Source organism: Canis lupus, chromosome 8 (assembly GCF_003254725.2).
Source record: "Canis lupus dingo isolate Sandy chromosome 8, ASM325472v2, whole genome shotgun sequence".
NCBI lineage: Eukaryota > Metazoa > Chordata > Mammalia > Carnivora > Canidae > Canis > Canis lupus.
In genome coordinates, this window is record NC_064250.1 from 28,651,790 (window position 1) to 28,670,386 (window position 18,597).

Here is an 18,597-nt window from a genome sequence, read left to right on the forward strand (position 1 = left end):
TGTGTGTGTGTGTGTGTGTGTGTGTGTTTACCTTCTCTCTTGCTATGCTAGAATTTGCCAAAAAATCAATATATATATATAGATATATATATCCATATATATCTATATATATCCTGAAATTAGGGTTTGGACATGTATTTGATATTTAATAAGTGTAAAGATGGTGCAGAACTGATATTGCTTCTCCCCTATAGACTGTGGCCCCATGGACATATATCGTCTTCTGCCCTTATTTGCCTTCTAGTTGCCTCAAATTATATGCTTCCTTGGTCCCTACCACTTGGTTTGGGGCCGGCCTTATTTGCCACACCCCAGGCTGTACTTGACCTCTGTAGGCTTCCTCACCCCTGTTTCTTCTTCCTGTTAATTTTTCACCATGCAGCTCCTTAGTGAAACACATCAAAAATCTTACTCATTAATGAAAGTTTCCATTATTGCCAATATACTTACTATATTCTCTCCAAGGTAAAAAATATGTACATTTTATTCACATTTTTAATAGCAAGAGATAACTCAAAAAAGTTTTATTGGATAAAGCTTAATGTTGGCAAAAGTGTGGGAAAAATAGAAAGTCTAATGCAATGCTACAGACACTGTAAAATTTGGGAGATATACTGTCAATATCTACCAAAAATTTCAAACGCACATGCTCCTCGACCCAGTGGATCCTCTTCTAGGACATACTTCTACAAGTTGTGCAAAGATGTATGGAGAAGACTATTCATTGCTTCTATTATAATAAACACTTTAAACAACCAAAAGGGGATTTGAGAAATAAACAATGGTTCGATCATACAAAGGGATCCTTGCTGCCAATTTAATCAATGAGATAAATCAATTTGGGTTGAGATGGAAACATGTTCACAATATATTGTTAAGTGGAAAAAGTCAAGGTACAGAATAATATAGTACTATGATCCTATTTCTGAAAAAAATCATAAATAGCACTTATGAAATAACAGGTGAATGGCAATCACTTCTGGGTGGTGGGATATCTGGGAACATTCATGTACTCAGTGATGCTTGAGCTTTAACAGTCAGTATGTCTTATTTTGTTAAATAAGTAATCATGGCTTTATAATATTTTTATACATTAATTTACAGTGGAGTTTCCCTCCTCTTATTCCTTTCCCTTTATTTGAGCGGTTTCTGTCCATTTTCTCAAGGAATGTAACAGAACATAAAAATAGCCTTTCCAGCCTTTCTGGCCTTTGTGTTCCAAAAGCACAAGCCCTTAGGGGAAGGGAATTTATTATGTGCATAAACACAATGTTTTATTCAGCAGCAAGGGGAAGGCAGAGTGTCCTTCAGACTAGGAAGAGCCACTACTTGATTGAGGTGATGAAAGAAAGTGTGAGAGGCGGTCAGAGGGAGGAGATCTTTTGAGTTACTAGAGCAGAAATAATCCACACATTGTTCTCAGTAGCTGGTGAGTAGAGGAAGGGACAGGGGTGGGAACAGGTAAGATTCCAGGAAATAAATGTCGTTTCTAAACCAGGAGTTACATTACAACTAAGATACCTTCAGGTGTCCTTGAGTGAAATGGCCCATGTTGCAAGGCAGCTGTTACTCAAAGTCTGTCAACTGCTGTCTAATAAGAGTGGGGGTCCAGCATTGCCAGACCTTCCAATTTTTCAAATCCAAAGTTTAAGTTACAAACTCTTAACTTTTAACTGGATCAATTCCATGGGTCAAATTAAATGTTCCTGTCTCAGTCTATGAGGTCTGTTATAGCAGGAATGCCATAGACTGGGTAACTTATAATTAACACAATTGTATTTCTCACAGGTCTAGAGGCTGGGAAGTCCAAGAGCAAGGTGCCAGAAGATTCAGTGTCTGGTGAAGACCTGCTTTTTCAGTCTTCTCACTTTGTCTTCACATGGTGGAATAAGTGAGAGAGCTCTCTGGAGTCTCTTTTCTAAGGGTACTAATCCCATCACTAGCGCTCCACACTCATGACCCAAGTGCCTCCCAAAGCTCCACCTCCAAATACCATCACCTTGAGGGCTAGGGCTTCGACATATGAATTTTGGGGAGACATAAACATTCAGGCCACTGTAGTCTCTGTGGGTTAAACCTGACCTACAGGCCTCACGGGTGTGAACTGATTGAAGAAGAGGTGGCCTTGAAGAACAATTCCTGTGCTCCAAGTATGGACCAGGTAGCAGGAGCTATGGACATTTCTCTTCACAGGTGCCAATGTAGACCAGGATCACATGCTCCTTCCCACCTCCAGTGCCCTCTTCTTGAGATCCACAGCCATAGGTGCTGGATTAAAGAAGAGAGGGGAGGGGACAAGAAACCCAAGAGGTCCTGATGTTGTATTTTTTATCTACCAGGGCAGGTGAATAGAGACACAGTCAGAAGTGAAGAAATCATTAATATATGGATTATTTCATGTAGTCCTTGTAGAAAAAGCAGAAGAGCTCTGCCAGACCATAGAGAGCCAGTCCTTCTTTGAGAACGCAGCCTTGGCAGCCGTGGGCCTTTGCCTCGCTGTCCCCGCCACCCTTCTTCCCTTGCTGCCCCACCCCCACCAAGAAGCCCCAGTGCCCAACTCCAGCCACTGTCACTGGGATCCATGAAAAAGCCAGGCCCGTGTAAGTAGGGTTGGGGGTGACAGACAGGGAGGGGGCACTTTTATTTTTGGGATTGTGAGAAAAATGAGTTCTTGAAATCCCCAGTTGGAACCTGGAACAAATAGAAACAACATAATAAGGAGGGATTTGTTTCTCTGGTGCTGTGGATATTATAGTTTGGCCATATTAAGTCATGTTATGAGAACTGGCCTGGAAAACTAAACCAACTCTTGATTAAAAAAAATATTGAGGGGAGGTATTTGAATGCCACTAACTACAGTCAAATCTAAGGTTTTCCTCACCACTTTGCTCTCTTCCATCTCTACTTTCTCTCCCTTATTCAGGTTACTGATTCTTACAGCTCCAACTCACACCCCTACATATGTGAATCAAAACCTGGACCGCAGGTGCAACTTCTCCTCTGAGCACCAGACACAGACGCTCCCTAGCCTGGGGCACATCTCAGCCTGGGCTGTCAGAAGCTTTCGCAGAGCCTGATGAGAATCTTAATAAGGAACTCTCCAGAGGTGGCGATTGGAGGGGGAGAGAAAGGGAGAAAAACAAGAGAAATGACTGCCCCTCGCTTCAGGGGAATAGAGGTATGGCTCACCTGGCCAGAGCACTAGCTGAACTTCAACTCCTGGCCAGGCATTCTTCTATGGAGGCTCTTCCTCTCCTTCCCTTTTCTTGTCACTATTTTTCCAATCACCAAGACTTGAGATCTCCTAATCAGCTTAGATGTCAATTCTTCCAGATAGTCTTTCCTGACCCTCTAAGTTAGAATCAGGTGCCCCTCCCTGCCCTGTACTTCCCTCCCAGGAACTCTTCTAGCACTGTAGTGTGAAGCCCTGTTATTTGACTGCGTCTTACACTCTACAGTCCCTGCCTTACGATGGTTGACTTCACGATGGTGCAAAAGCAACATGCATTCAGTAGAAAACTTACTTTGAATTTTGAATTTGAATCTTTTCTCAGACTAGTGGTATGCAGTACAACACTCACTCGTGATGCTGGGCAGCAGCAAGGAGCTGCAGCTTCCACGCAGCCAGGTAGTCAATGGGATAAACAACAGATACACAGACAAGCATCCTGTGTCCATATAACCATTCTGTGTTTCACTTTTAGTGCAGTATTCAGTAAGTTACATGAGTTTTTGAACACTTTATTATAAAGTAGGCTTTGTGTTAGATGAGTTTGCCCACCTGTAGGCTTATGTTGGTGTTCTGGGCGCACTTAACATAGGCCAGGCCAAGCTATCATGTCCAGTAGTCTAGGTGTATTAAATGCCTAATTTCTGACTTAAGATATTTCAACTTTTGGTATTTTCAATTTACAATTGTTTATCAGGACATAAGCCTGTTGTAGGTTGAGGAAGATTTGTACTTAAAGAGAGGTGGGAGGAATGAAGAAACATCTGTCTTCTTTATATTCCTTTTAGGGTAGTGATCTTATTCCGTTTTTTATTTATGGTTTAGACAGTTGAGCAAGAAATAATGGATTTCCTTATTCTCCTCAAACCCGTTTATTTTTTATTCCAAGCCCCCATTCTGACAGGCTGGGGGGTATTCTGATTTTGTTCATTCTTGGTCCTGCTTGCAGGACCTCCCTATAGGTTCCTCTGAACCTCAGTCATCAGAAACCCACCACAGACTCTTGGTTACTGCAACTATGCTAATTCTGGGCTATGCCTGAGCATAGGAATCCTGACAAAGCCAAGAGCCATGCAGTTCTTTCTCTGAGCTCTCACCACTTCCAGGGGTCAAGAGCTTCACACCTGACTCCTAAACCCACCCACTCACACTGAAGACAAAATGGAGCCTGTCCCTGTCTCCATGCTTCCTGTTCAGCTTTCCCTGAAACACCCAGATTAATTTCCTCAGTGCACTTAGCCTTCACAAAATCAAAAGTCAGAAAGGGAAGTGTACTGCCAACAACTTCTGCTTTCTGCCCTTCTGAGGCAAGTCATACCCTGGCTTCCTGCTTGAATGGGAGAAGATAAAGAATATGAAACAAGGGCACCTGGGTGGCAAAGTTCGTTGAGTGTCTGACTCCTGGTTTTGGCATAGGTCATGATCTCGGGGTCATGATCTTAGGGTCATAAGATTGAGCCCCATTGGTGCTCAGCACAGAGTCCTCTTAAGACTCTCTCTCCCTCTCCCTTTGCCCCTCTCACCTGTGCTCTCATGCTCTCTCTCACTCTCTCTCGAATAAATAAATAAATCTTTTTAAAAAATAAAATACAGGAAGAAAAACATAGATTTGTATCTCAGAAAATTTTCCAACTATTATATTTTATCATGTGCCTCTCCTCTTGGAGGCCTGTGGTGAATAGTACCCCCCAACCAAAGGTGTCCACATCCTTTTTGTTTAAGATTTTATTTATTTTGCAGAGAGAGAGGATGTGAGCACAAGCAGGGGGAGGGGCAGCAGGAGAGGGAGAAGCAGACTCCTCGCTAAGAGGGAGCCCATCACAGGACTCAATCCCAGGATCCCAGGATCACAACCTGAGCCAAAGGCAGATGCCCTACCAACTGAGCCACCCAGGCACCCAGGTGTCCACATCGTAATCCCTGAACCTATGAATATGCTACCTTATATACTAAAAGAGACTTTCAGATGTGATAAAAATAAAGATCAGTTTATCCTGGATTATCTGAGTGAGCCCAACCTAACACAAGTGTCCTATTAATAGGGAGGCAAGGGGGCTCAGAGTCAGAGAGAAAAGACATCAGTAGGAGGCAGAGGTCAGAGAAGGGAGGTGCTACTTGCTGCCTTTCAATTTGGAAAAGGGGCTATAAGCCAAGGAATATAGGCAGCCTTATGAACCTAGAGAAGGCAAGAAAACGAATTCTCCCCTAGAGCCTCCAAAAGGAACACAGGATTTAGCCCAGTGAGACTGGGTTTGGGCTTCTGACCTCTAGGACTCTTAATACATTTGTACTGTTTTAAGCCAATGAGTGTTGTAACTTGTTACAGCAACAATGGATAACTAATACACACCTGAGGGCACGGAGTGTATATATCTTTCACATTGGACTTATGAAGTGTCTTGCACAGGGTACTCAAATAATGTGTTTCTTTTTTAAGATTTTATTTATTTATTCATGAGGGGGGGCGGAGAGACACAGGCAGAGGGAGAAGCAGGCTCCACGCCGGGAGCCCGACGCGGGACTCGTTTCCGGGACTCCAGGATCGCCCTGGGCCAAAGGCAGGCGCCAAATCGCTGAGCCACCCAGGGATCCCCTCAAATAATGTTTATATAATTCTCTGCCTCTCATAAATAGAAGCCTGAAAAATTGAAAGACCTTTACCATACTAGACTTAAAATATGGTTTAATCTGAGGGATTTGGGCAGGGTTGTGGTTCATTTTAAAAATATATTGTTCAGGGCAGCCCGGGTGGCTCAGCGGTTTAGCGCCACCTTCAGCCCAGGGCACAATCCTGGGGTCCCGGGATGGAGTCCCGCGTCAGGCTCCCTGCATGGAGCCTACTTCTCCCTCTGCCTGTGTCTCTGCCTCTCTCTCTCTCTCTCTCTCTCTCTCTCTCTCGTGTGTTTCTCATGAATAAATAAATAAAATCTTAAAATATATATATGTATTGTCCAGGGGCCCCTGGTGGTGAAGTCAGTTAATTGTCAACTCTTGGCTTTGGCTTAGGTCATGATCTCAGGGTTGTGGGATCAAGCCCCATGTCAAGCTCTGAGCTCAACTTGGAGTCTGCTTGAAATTCTCTCTCCCTTTCCCTCTGTCAAATAAATAACTTTTAAAAAATAAAACAAAAACAAAAACTGTGTTGTCCAGGTTTTCCCCATTGCTTTTCTCTCCACCACCCAAATAGTACTGAGGAGTTTCTTTGTAGGCTGTTCTTAGGGTATGGGTGACACAGCCTGGAAAAAGAAGGCTGTTTTCTCCACCTGGTTTTTGAGCACCTGGGGAGACCCTTATCCAGCTATACATTTCTGGCATTGAGGTAAAAAGGAGTTTTATTTATTTATTTATTTATTTATTTATTTATTTATAAATATATATTTAAAAGGGAATATATATATTCAAGAGCATATATATATATATATATATATATATATATATATATCAAGAGCCAGTCGTGATGAGCACTGGGTAATGTGTGGAAGTGTTGAATCACTGTATTGTATACCTGAAACCAATACAACATTGTATATTAACTATACTGGAATTAAAATTTAAAAATATCAAGAGCACAAACTGGCCAAATTGGAGCATGGAGTTTATACCGTGAATGGTAGAGCAGAAGAAATGTGTAAGTATGTAAGAACAATTCCCACCAGAAAGGGAGGCATTCAACAAACAGGAAGGCAAGAGAGATTCCTAGACTCTGAAACTAGGGTTCAGGGGCCATGGGTCTCTGAAAAATCCTAGCACTTTGCATTCCTCCTCTCTGGGCCCAGGCAGGAGAGGGGTGGGCAGAAGAGGCAAGCCTGCAGGCAAGTTTTGGGAGCCTAGAGCAGAAACCGACAACTGGATGAAGTGAAAGCAGGTCACCTGTCTCTGAGGGCAGCAGGCAAAGCTGATGCCAGAAATGTTGATGAGACTAGACCATGTGATACCACCCAGCTATATAGGGATGGCATGTAGTGCCTATACCTGCCTTAATACCAAATGTTACAGAAGTGCCCTTACCCTCAGCCTTCGTAGGAAAGTAATGCTGATTTTTGCCTCCACATTTATTTTTTTTAATTTTTATTTATTTATGATAGTCTCACAGAGAGAGAGAGAGGCAGAGACACAGGCAGAGGGAGAAGCAGGCTCCATGCACCGGGAGCCCGATGTGGGATTCGATCCCGGGTCTCCAGGATCGCGCCTCGGGCCAAAGGCAGGCGCCAAACCGCTGCGCCACCCAGGGATCCCTGCCTCCACATTTACTACAAGGAGGTGATTTGTTCAAGTGACCCCAATTTGATAATATTAAGTCTTCTACCATTGGCAGAATAGGGTGCCACAGAGTGAAATAATTTCAGTTATAGAGGGTCATAAACAATTACATCTACACACATCTAAGATTTGTAGCCTGGCAAAAATTTATACCAACAAATGATTTTAAGCAGAGCTGAAATGGAAACTTTTATTGGAATAAAACCCAACCTTTTTACTTAAGATTTTTTAAAAGATTTATTTATTTAACTAAGAGAGAAGGGGAGAGAGAGAGAAAAAAAGGGAGAGGGGAGGGGCAGAGAGAGAGGGAGAGAAGCAGACACCCTACTGAGTATGGAGCTTGATGACACAGAGCTCAATCCCAGGACCCTGAGATCATGACCTGAGCCAATGTCAGGAGTCAGACACGTAACCGACTGAGCCACCCCGGTGCCCCTTTTATCCAACTACAGTTCAAGAAAATAATTCTATTTTATAGCTTCATACTCAAAGCATTCTTGTATTTCTTTAAAAATGACTTTTCAGGGATCCCTGGGTGGCGCAGTGGTTTGGCGCCTGCCTTTGGCCCAGGGCACGATCCTGGAGACCCGGGATCGAATCCCACATCAGGCTCCCGGTGCATGGAGCCTGCTTCTCCCTCTGCCTGTGTCTCTGCCTCTCTCTCTCTCTGTGACCATCATAAATAAATAAAAATTAAAAAAAAAAAAAATGACTTTTCAGTAATTTTACTATAGTTTTTTGTCTCTGAGGCCAAGGAAAATTAGACTTTACAGATCAATTCTACTTGTATGTATTTTATCTTAAGAGTCTTTCCCCCTTTTTCAAACATGAGGTGATCATTAAAAGCTCCATTTTCCATCCCACAGCCTGGAAACATCCTTGATGCAGAGGAAAGATAATAATCTGGATCTGCTCAGGGAAAGAGACCCACAATAGTTTATTTTCATGGCATATCAGCATAATGTAGTGGAAAAGTCACATGCCCAGGACTCAGTAGACATGGTCTCCTGGCTTCCAGTGTGGGAGTTTAGGCTCTGAGTGGGAGTTCCGTCAGCTGGTAGCTATCCTGTTTCCTTTATCCCTATTTGAGAAATGTAGTGGCTGACAGGATTTCCAACACAGTGCTTCTCACACTTTAATGTGTGGCTCTTGCCTGAGTGTGTAGAGCCTGCCCTAGGGGAGAGCGTGACATTCTGCATTCTGACCAGCTCCCAAGAGACAGATGATGCACGTGCTCAAACCACATTCAAATACACATTGAGGAACTCCAAGGGACATCCCATCCCCAAAATGTTTTGTATTTCCTTAATTCATGTATGTCTTCAGAGAACTGCCATTGGTCATATTTTTAAAAACACATTTTGGACAGTTAAGAAGGACACATACTGTTTGAATTTAAGTTAATTAGGGGTTGGGATTGCCATTAGGGCTTTTGGATCACTACAACTACATAAACACCTTTTTTTTTTCTTGTAGCCTTGGCTCTAGCTGCACATCAGTATCACCTGAGGTGCCTTCGAAAACTACCAGTGCCTGCTAACTCCACCCACCTACCCACCCACCCTGCACTTCCACGAACACCAGACTACAATTGAACTGGTCTGGGGAGGAGCCCGGCCACCGAGTGTTTCTCAAAAGCTCTGCTTGTCTTGTGATTCTAATGTGCAGCCAAGACTGAGAACCACTGCAGGCCAGCCTCTCCGGCTATGAAGGCGCTCCAGGTACGATCAAGTTGGTATTAAAGCTACTCACAGCTGTTATCCATTATCTCAGGGCATTCTCATGGAAAGCTTAAATTATATAACTCACATAAACATTTCACTTATGAATTTGTAATTCAATAAAGGTTCTCAGCAAGGGAGATGATACAGGGAAACCTCTAGCTTTGTTTGGTCCTTTTTAGAAAAAAGAAAGAAAAGAGTCCAATTATAAAGCACACTTTGGTTCTGTGGAGCACACAGGCTTTAAGGCTCATTTGGAAGGCTCAATTTTAAACAGCAAAGTTTTATAAAGTCAGCAGAAGACAGCAGAGGCAATAAAAGTTCCTAGACTAGGTTCAGCTGTCATCAGAACAATCCCTCCGCAGGGAACAAGTCTCTCCAGAAGATTGACATGGTTATGAAGCTACATCATCAGTTGAAATCTTGGCTACAGCATTTTCTAAATGTGACCTTGGGCAATTTTCTTTTAACACCTGAGTTTCCTTTTTTGGTAAAATGTGATAAGGATTAGGTTGTAAAGATTAAAATGAGTTAATGTCTATACAGTGCTTTTTGTACAATGCTTGTTATATAGTAACTATTATTAATATTATCACCTACTCTGAGATTAGAAGTGAGACATTACTGGGATGCCTGGATGGCTCAGTCGGTTAAGCATCTGACTCTTGATTTCAGCTCAGGTCAAGATCTCAATATCAAGATAGAGCCCCACATCGGGCTCTACCCTGAGCATAGAGCCAGCTTAAGATTCTCTCCCTCCACTTCTCTTCTCTCCCTCCACCTCTCAAACTAATTAATCAACTAATTAAAAAGAAGTGGGACATTTCTATTTCCCCCTTTAAAATTACATTTTAGCACTGCCTCAGCAAGACTATAGCATGTGTGTATTTGTTTAAAGAATAATGAAAACAGTGTGGCTCTGGCAGAGGGGAGGTAGTCATAACGCCAGAAAGGTAAGTTGAGGCTGGTTTGTGGCAGATCTTACAGGCAAGGCCAAAAAGTCTAGATTAATCTTGTTGGCAAAAATGAGCTATTTGAAATTTTTGAGCCAGAGAATGACATGACCATTCTTCTGTTTTAAAATAGACCAGTGCAGAGTTCAAAGGGGGTTTGCAAGTATCTCCCTTCTTCTGAAGCCGCAAGAATTTTTCTGCCCTACTTCTACAAATGATACCAACACAACACTTACATTTGCAGTTTGTGGTTTTTCTGAGGCAAACCATTGCCAGCTAACTACAGCCCTGAAATAATTTTATTTTTGCCATAAATCTTAAAACAGATATTTGTATTATCTAAGGCACTTGAGAGATTTACATTCCAGGGCCTTAGTAAGACCCAAGTCAAAGTAAAAGAACAAGGTAATGGAATACTATCCTTCCAGGAGCAGATGAGGTCCCTCCATATACTATGGGAATTTTATATAATTAAAAGAAATTGCTAGCCTACTGTCAAGTAGCTCGCAGGTTTAGGGTCAAGGAGTTTGTAATTGAGACTTGGGGCTTGGCCAGGTATGATCCAGAATGTGAACATTTTTGCAGGCTAAGAATTTTGCCCAAATCATCTCCCATATGTTAAAACCAGAGTATGTAGGGGCACCCATCTGGCTCAGTTGGTAGAGCATGCAGTTCTTGATCTCAGGTTCATGAGTTTGAGTCCCACATTGGGCATAGAGATTACTTAATAAAAATTTTTTAAAAAAACAGAGTATATAAAATTAGGTAATCTGACTCTGGGCTTCTACTTAAGGAAAAGACAAAACACTTAAATAAGTGACAAGGGTCTGAATCAGCTGGTAGTTGGAGGAAGAGAAAGTAGGGAAGAAACTTAGGAGACATTAACTAGTAAAATGCTGAGAATTTAGTTCCTCTTGAAGGCTATGTCTAAGTCAGCTTTGTTTTAGGGGGTGCCTAGCCTTATTCCTGGCACGTAGTACACTCTAAAGTCATGTTTGTTGAATGAATAAAGGGGGAAAAGTGTCAAAAGGAACCAAAGATGGGAGAGGAAGTAGATGGGGTAGAAATAAGTCAACATATACTACAAAAATACTTGAGGTTTCATATATGAGTAAATGGTTGGTCCGAGAATTCAAATACAAAAGAATTGGTTTGGAGGGTTGCCAGTCTATCTCACAAAGTTCTGATGAAGGCAAAAGAAACAAGGTTAGTAGGACATTTCTGTAGCTCTATCTGAGGTATACATGTTTGCATTTGTTTATTCCCTAAACATTCTTGAATGTTCTTTGTGTTGTGCATTCATTCAAAAAATATTTCATAAACATCTATGATCTGTGTTATAAAGATGAATAGAAGAGAACACTTGTCTGAGAAACTCACTGGCTAGTGATTGAGATAGAAATGAAATACAGTAATAATAATACCCAATGTTTATTGGATATTGACCATATGCCAGATGAAAGTATTTTGTGTATTGATTCATTTTATCCTCATTACAATCCTGTGAGGTATATGTTACTACTATCTGTGATTAGTGGAATAATAGCCGCCTTCAAGTGTCCATATTTCAATTTCAAGAACCTGTGAGTATGGTATATTATATAGCCAAGGGGAATTAAGCTGAATATAGAATTAATATTGCTAATCCACTGACATTGAGATAGAGTATCCTGGGTTAGCCAGGTGAGTCACATATAATTACAAGCACCTTTAAAAGTGGAAGAGGTAGGGGAAGGCAAAGAGAAGGCAGAGTCAGAAAGACATGGATGCAAGGTTGGAGGGATGTCAAGTCTCAGTCTTCCATTGTTAGCTTTGAAGATGGAAGGGAGTTAAAAGTCAAGGAATGTCGGCAATTTCTGGAAGCTGGAGAAAGCAAAGAAACAAATTATCTGTCCCCTAGAGCTTCCAGAAGCCACACAAGCCTGCTGACACACTGATATTAACCCAGGGTAAAAGACCTGTTTCGGACTTCTGACCTCCAGAAATGTAAGATGACATATTTTTGTTGCTGTAAGCCATTAAGTGTATGGTACTTTGTTATAGCAACAACAGAAAACTAATACCTACTCTGTATTTTTTTTATTTAAGAAAAAGTCCTTTTATTTTATAATTTTTTAGAGATAAGGAAATAGAGGCACAGAAAGACTGTTGTTATCCAAATTTTAATTACTTAACATTGTTCCTTTATGAGGGTTTCCTGGTCTTTCTCACTTCTCTGGCCACCTCAGGTTCCTTGCAAGTTCCTTGATTCATAAGCAGTCTCTAAATGGCAGTGTTTCTCAGGAATTTCTTCTAAATGCTTTTCTTTTTCTGTTTGAATATTTTTCCTAGGTGATCTCATCCACTCCCAGAGGTTTTTTCTTGTTGCTTTTTAAAAAATATTTATTTATTTACCAGAGACACAGAGAGAGGTAGAGACATAGGCAGAGGGAGAAGCAGGATCCCTGTGGGGAGCCTGATGTAGAACTTGATTCCAGGACCCCAGGATTATGACCTGAGCCAAAGGCAGATGCTCAGCCACCAAGCCACCCAGGTGGCTCACACTCACAGTTTTAAACACTGTTTATAACCTAATTATTCCCAACACTATATTTCTAACTTTGTCCCCTCCTTTGAACTCCACACTAATAAGCTTGTTATCTGTATTTGGATGGCTTACAAACATTCCAAATCTAACATATGTTCAAAACAATCCAATCCTACCACAAAATGGCTCCACCCCCACATTCACTTACATTTGTCTCAAGTCAAGAAACTGAGTCAGCCTTTAGTCCTGTCTCTCCCTCTATCTCCACATTCACACCAGCAACCTATCCACGTCTTTCTACCTTCACTTCTACCAACCTGATCCAAGCCACCACCACGTCCTACCTTGAAAACCACAGTGGCTTCCCCACAGCCTCTCTGTGTCTATCCTTGTTCCTCTGTGGATCTGTTTTCCTCACCTTTTCCTCACCACAATGACTGTCCTTCTTAGACAATAAATCAGATCTTGTCATGTCCCTGCTTAACACCTTTCAATGGCTTTCCATTCTACTTAAAATAATATCCAAACTCCTTTTCAATGACTCACAGAGCCCTACACAATCCTGTTCCTGCTTACGTTGCCAACCTCACCTGTCACCACTGCCCTTCATTCATCTACCTTTTTCCAACCCTACCCAGTTTCTTTCTGAAGTTACTCTGAATTTCCTGCCTCAAGAGCTTTGTATCACAGCTTCCTGCTAATATTGTACACGTGCATTTGCGCACATACACATAACATATACCTTTCACCTATATATTACCCATTCTTCAATGTTCAGATTAAATGTTTCCTCCTTATAGAGGCCAGCATCAAAACATTTTTACTCTGACGCCCAGCCATTCTCCAATGTGATTCTCTATCCCAGCCCCCATTTGTTTAACATTTATTGCAACTTGCAGTAATTTGTCATTTTAATGACTTGGTTTTTTGCTTTTGTCTTTCTAGTAGGTTAGTTACAGACACAGGAACTGAGTCTACTAGGTTACCAATGTAACCCCAGAACATATGCCTGACACATAGTAGGTGCTCAATAAATATTTGCTGACTATTGACTAAAGGTTGCATATTTCAAAGTTAGTAATGTCTAAAATGGTACTAATACTATCTGTACCATTATCTATAGCATATCTATAGTAATGCTACAACTACCTAAATGGTGAATTTGAATTTAAGTCAATAACTGATCACTAGCCAGTTGAATTTACATTTTATAATATCCTTTTATTCCATTAATTGTACTTACCTATAAATTAAATCAACTATACATTTAAAAGTAAAATTTCATGTCATAATTTTTTTTAAATTTGTAAATGTCATGACAAATTTGATATATACATAATTTTTCCCTAAAGACTTTGAATCAGTTTAGCTTCTTTTTGGCTTTTACACTTATAGTAAAATCACATGGTACAGATTCAGAGTAAGAAAATACATATTTAGAGTAGATCAGACCAGCACACATCATATTTTTTCCCCAAAGTTGGAGGTGCTAATGAGAAGTTTATGTGCCAGACACAAGTTTTTAAGAAATCTTCAATGAGAAATAAAAGTAGAATATAAATTATTCAAGTTATGTGTAGCAAGTGACTAATGAATGCTTTTCAACTAGGTATTTGGAGATAAGCAACAGGTGATACACATAGTAGCAGGCAGATGAAGTAATAATGTTGATATATTTAACTTCAAGTAAGGTTATATTTATCGTCACAAAGGAGCCTACTCCTTTGAAAAATATGTGGAATGAGAAACACCTTCATTCTTCCTCCACCCTTCATTAAAGCGACATATACCCAATCCCTCAAAGAGGACAAATGGGGATGTGGGATCTGTTAGTTTGAAGGATAATATTCAATTCAATCAGTACATTTTTATTTTGAGGCCACAGGATGTTAGGTATTTTTTAAAATAAGATGCATAAATCACTATAGCTGACTTTATATAGGTTATAATCTTGTTAGATAAACAAGACAAAATATGTAGAGCCAAGCAGCAAACACATCAGGATCAGAGGTTTTACAAAACCATACTAACTAATTGATCACATATGTTCCTTCAAGAGACAAATGTGGTGTCAGATTCTTTCTCGATATCTTTACCAGCAGCACAACTTTTGTTAAGCTTTGTAGCCTCTGAGCCCCAGGCCCTCCTCTGTTAGAAGAGGATTATAAAAATATACTATGCCTCATAGGGTCATGATAGGATAAAATGAGATCATCTTGGTGGAGTGCTTGGGATTGAGCATAGCACCAAGTAAGCACTCATTAAACATTAGCTACTGTTATGACTATTTTAGTCTTTTGAAGGTTATATGATAAATTGCTTCTATAAATGGAAATGGAGAAAAGCCTTTGTTGAAAAGTATTATTTGCAAACTGTGTCATTTGTTGTAAAGGATTTATCACAAACTTACTAACATTGTTAGGATGAATCTCACTGTAATTTTTGCCAGGAGTTTGCAACTTTGAGGTGTTAATTTCTGGAGTTAAAAGGCTCTTTTCTTAGATGGCTTTTTTTTTTTTAATTAAATACTGGCCCAAGCAAGAGGTTCTGGAATTGTATTTATGATCACATGGCCTAATATAAAAAGATAATTATTCAACAAGAACTTATTTTAAAGGATACAAAATGTCATATAGTCCTTGCACTTTAAAAAACATATATACATATCATCTGTCTGCCATGGAGAAAAAACATGCATACCAAAAACTACATTATAAGTTATTAAAGAAGTATATACCTTCTGTTTGGCAATTTCTCCTCTCTTATGGTTTTAACTGCCTCCTGCATTCTGATAACTACCAAATCCATACTTGGAAATTTAACCTCTCTTCTGGGCCACTGTAGGTTCAAACGATGGCTGAATAGCTCTACTAAGATAGCATGTCCAGAACTATACTCAACATCTTGCTGCCTCCTTTATCTTATCAACCAGTCAGGCAAAGAACTCAGAGCCTAAGTTATTCTTCCTTCCTGCTCCCTAACTACTACCAATCCTTTAGTCCTTGATTTTGCCTTCTACTTTTTCTTCACTCTATCTCTTCCTCTACACTGATATCCCCATTATCTTGATTTTGGGTCTTCCTTTTCTCTCATGTATATTAAAGCTGGTAAACTGGTCTCCCTACCCTAGTTCTGCCTCCTTCCAACTCCTCCATGACATGCAAAGTCCCCTTCTAAAAACTAAGCCTCAAAAAAAAAAAAAAAAAACAAAACTAAGCCTCATCTCCTCTGTTTAATATTTTTCCATGTCTCCCTCTGTTTAATGACTCCCCAATATTGGCAGTATTGACATTTACTCAGTTTGATTAATTTTTACTAAGTACCTACTGTGGAAAAGACACTGTTATAGGTACTGGGAGAAGGATATTTAAATAAACAGGTAAGATTCTTCACTTTGTAACTATATATTTTAAAGATACCCCCCCAAAAAAAGTAAACAAAGACCTACTGTAATGTCAGGTAGTGATAATTAGTATGAAGAAAGGCAAAGCAGGATATGGGGATAGAGCCAGGTGACAATCACTGCTTTAGGTAAAGTAATTAAGAGAAGGTTTTTCTGAAGAGAGGATTCTTAAGTACAGATTTTAATGAAGTTAAGCAATCAACAATTTAAAAATCTAGACAGAAATATCTCAGACAAGAGAAACAGTGGAAATTTTCTGAGCTTGGAGGAATAGGAGACCAATATGGCTGAAATAGAATGTGCAAATTGGAAAGTGACAGTAATGAGGATGAACAGGTAGGCCAGGCACATGGTGCAGGGTTTTGTAAACTATGCCAAAGAGCAGGTTTATTTTAAGAATAATAGAAAGCCCCTAAAAGGTGCTTTTTAAAGTCAGATATATAAAGAGGTATAATTTACGTACCAAAAAAAAAAAAAAAGTATCCTTTTTAGGCATACCATTCAGTGAGCTTTGACATACTTTGAGCAAGCCATCACCACCACAATCAAGATAGGAGGAACATTTCCATCTCTCCAAAAAGATCTCTGTGCTTCTTCATAAGCAACCTCTCAGACCCTGTTAACCACTGATCTGTTTTCTGATCCTATAGTTTTGCCTTTTTTAAAATGTCCTGAAAATGGAATCATACCGTGTGTAGATTTCAGTGTCTGCCTTCTTTCACTTAGTACAATGCATTTGAAATTCATCCCTATCCTCACATGAATCAGTAGTTAGTAGTTTTATTCCCGAGTAGTATTCCATTATTGATGTGCCACACTTTGTCCAGTTGATGGACATTTAGATTGTTTCCAGTTTGGAGCTATTACAAATAAAGCTGCTTTAAACATTTACATAGAGGTCTTTTTGTGGGTGAATGTTTTCGTTTCTTTTTTTTTTTTTTAAAGATTTTATTTAGTTATTCATGAGAGACACAGAGAGGCAGAGAGAGAAAAAGGCTCCATGCAGGGAGCCTGATGTGGAACTCGATCCCGGGTCTCTAAGAGTAATATTCAACCGCTGAGCCACCCAGGCGTTCCTGTTTTCGTTTCTATTGGGGAAATATCTAGGAGTGGGATTGATAATTCATACAGTAAATATAGGTTTAATTTTTTAGGATGCTGTCAAATTGTTTTCTAATGTGTCTGTACCATTTTGCATTCTACCAGCAGTATATGAGAGTGTCAATTGCTCCGTACCTTTGCTAACCCTTGATATTGTGAGTTTTTAGTTTTCATTATGGCCATTTTAGTAGGTGTGTAATGGCATTCACTGTGGCTTGAATTTGCATTTCCCTAATGATGTTGAGCATATTTTCATGTGCTTATTTACCAGCCATGTCTCTTCCCATTTTGTTAATGGGATGTTGGCTTTATAAGAGTTCTTAATGGTCTGGATGTAGGATATTTATCTGATATGTATTTAGCAAATATATTCTCCCAGTCTATGGCTGGTCTTTTAATTTTCTTAACAATGTCTTTCAAAGAATGGAAGCTTTTAATTTTGATTAAGTCCAATTTATCAATTTTTATTTTGTTTTCATTCTTTTTGTGTGTGTGTCCCAAGAAATCTTTGTTTAACTCAGAGTCATGAAGATTTTCTCCTATATTTTAAAAGTTTTATGGTTTTAGGTTTTATATTTGGTCTCATTATATGTTTTTGACCAGCATTAGAACAAAATCTCACATTGAAGAAAATAACTGACTGTAATAAAGAAAAGAGACTGTAGAGTACCAGGAATGGGAGTTCAGAGACTGATTGGAAGGAAATTGGAGTAATCCAAATGGAGAGTTGTTTTGTTTTTTTTTTAAGCTGCTGGTAATGAAAGTGGTGAGAGGTAGTCTGAAAGAAGATATATATATATATTTTTTTTAAGGTTTATTCATTTTAGAGAGAGAGTAAGCATGAAAGGGAGGGGCAGAAGAGAGGGAGAGAAAAATCTCAAGCAGGCTCTGTGCCAAGTACAGAGCCGTCATGTAACAAATGGCTCAATCCCATGACACTGAGATCTGAATCTCAGATTCACTGAATTTAATATATATATATGTATATATATATATATATACATATATATATTAAATTTATTTATTTGAGAGAGAGAGAGAGAGCACACATGAGCAAGTAGGGGGAGGGGAAGAGGGATAGGGATAAGAATCCTCAAGCAGACTTCCCACCTAGGCAGGGAGCCTGATGCAGGGCTTAATCCATGACCCTGAGATCATGACCTGAGCTAAAATCAAGAGTCAAACACTTAAACAACTAAGCCACCCAGAAACCCCAGAAGATATAATTTTAAGTTAGAACCAAGAAGACTTGTTAATGAAAGAGAGAAAGAAAAATCTGATATTATTCCAAAGTTTTTGGACTGAGCAGCTGAGTTAATAGTTGGTATACTTGTTAATAGTTTTACCACTTTCTAAGTTAAAAGACTGAGAGGAAAAATAAAGAGTTGCATTTTGGACCAATA

The 18,597-nt window shown here is 39.8% G+C and overlaps 1 long non-coding RNA gene across 1 annotated transcript; it reads left to right on the top strand.

Annotated features, from left to right (window-relative positions):
• The first annotated feature begins 1,667 nt into the window (after nucleotides 1-1,667).
• LOC112657964 (uncharacterized) lies at nucleotides 1,668-9,458 on the top strand. Its single transcript, XR_004817991.2, has 4 exons — nucleotides 1,668-1,924; nucleotides 2,404-2,600; nucleotides 2,924-3,178; nucleotides 8,966-9,458. It is a non-coding gene; the product is annotated as an uncharacterized LOC112657964 (long non-coding RNA).
• The last annotated feature ends 9,139 nt before the right edge of the window (nucleotides 9,459-18,597 follow it).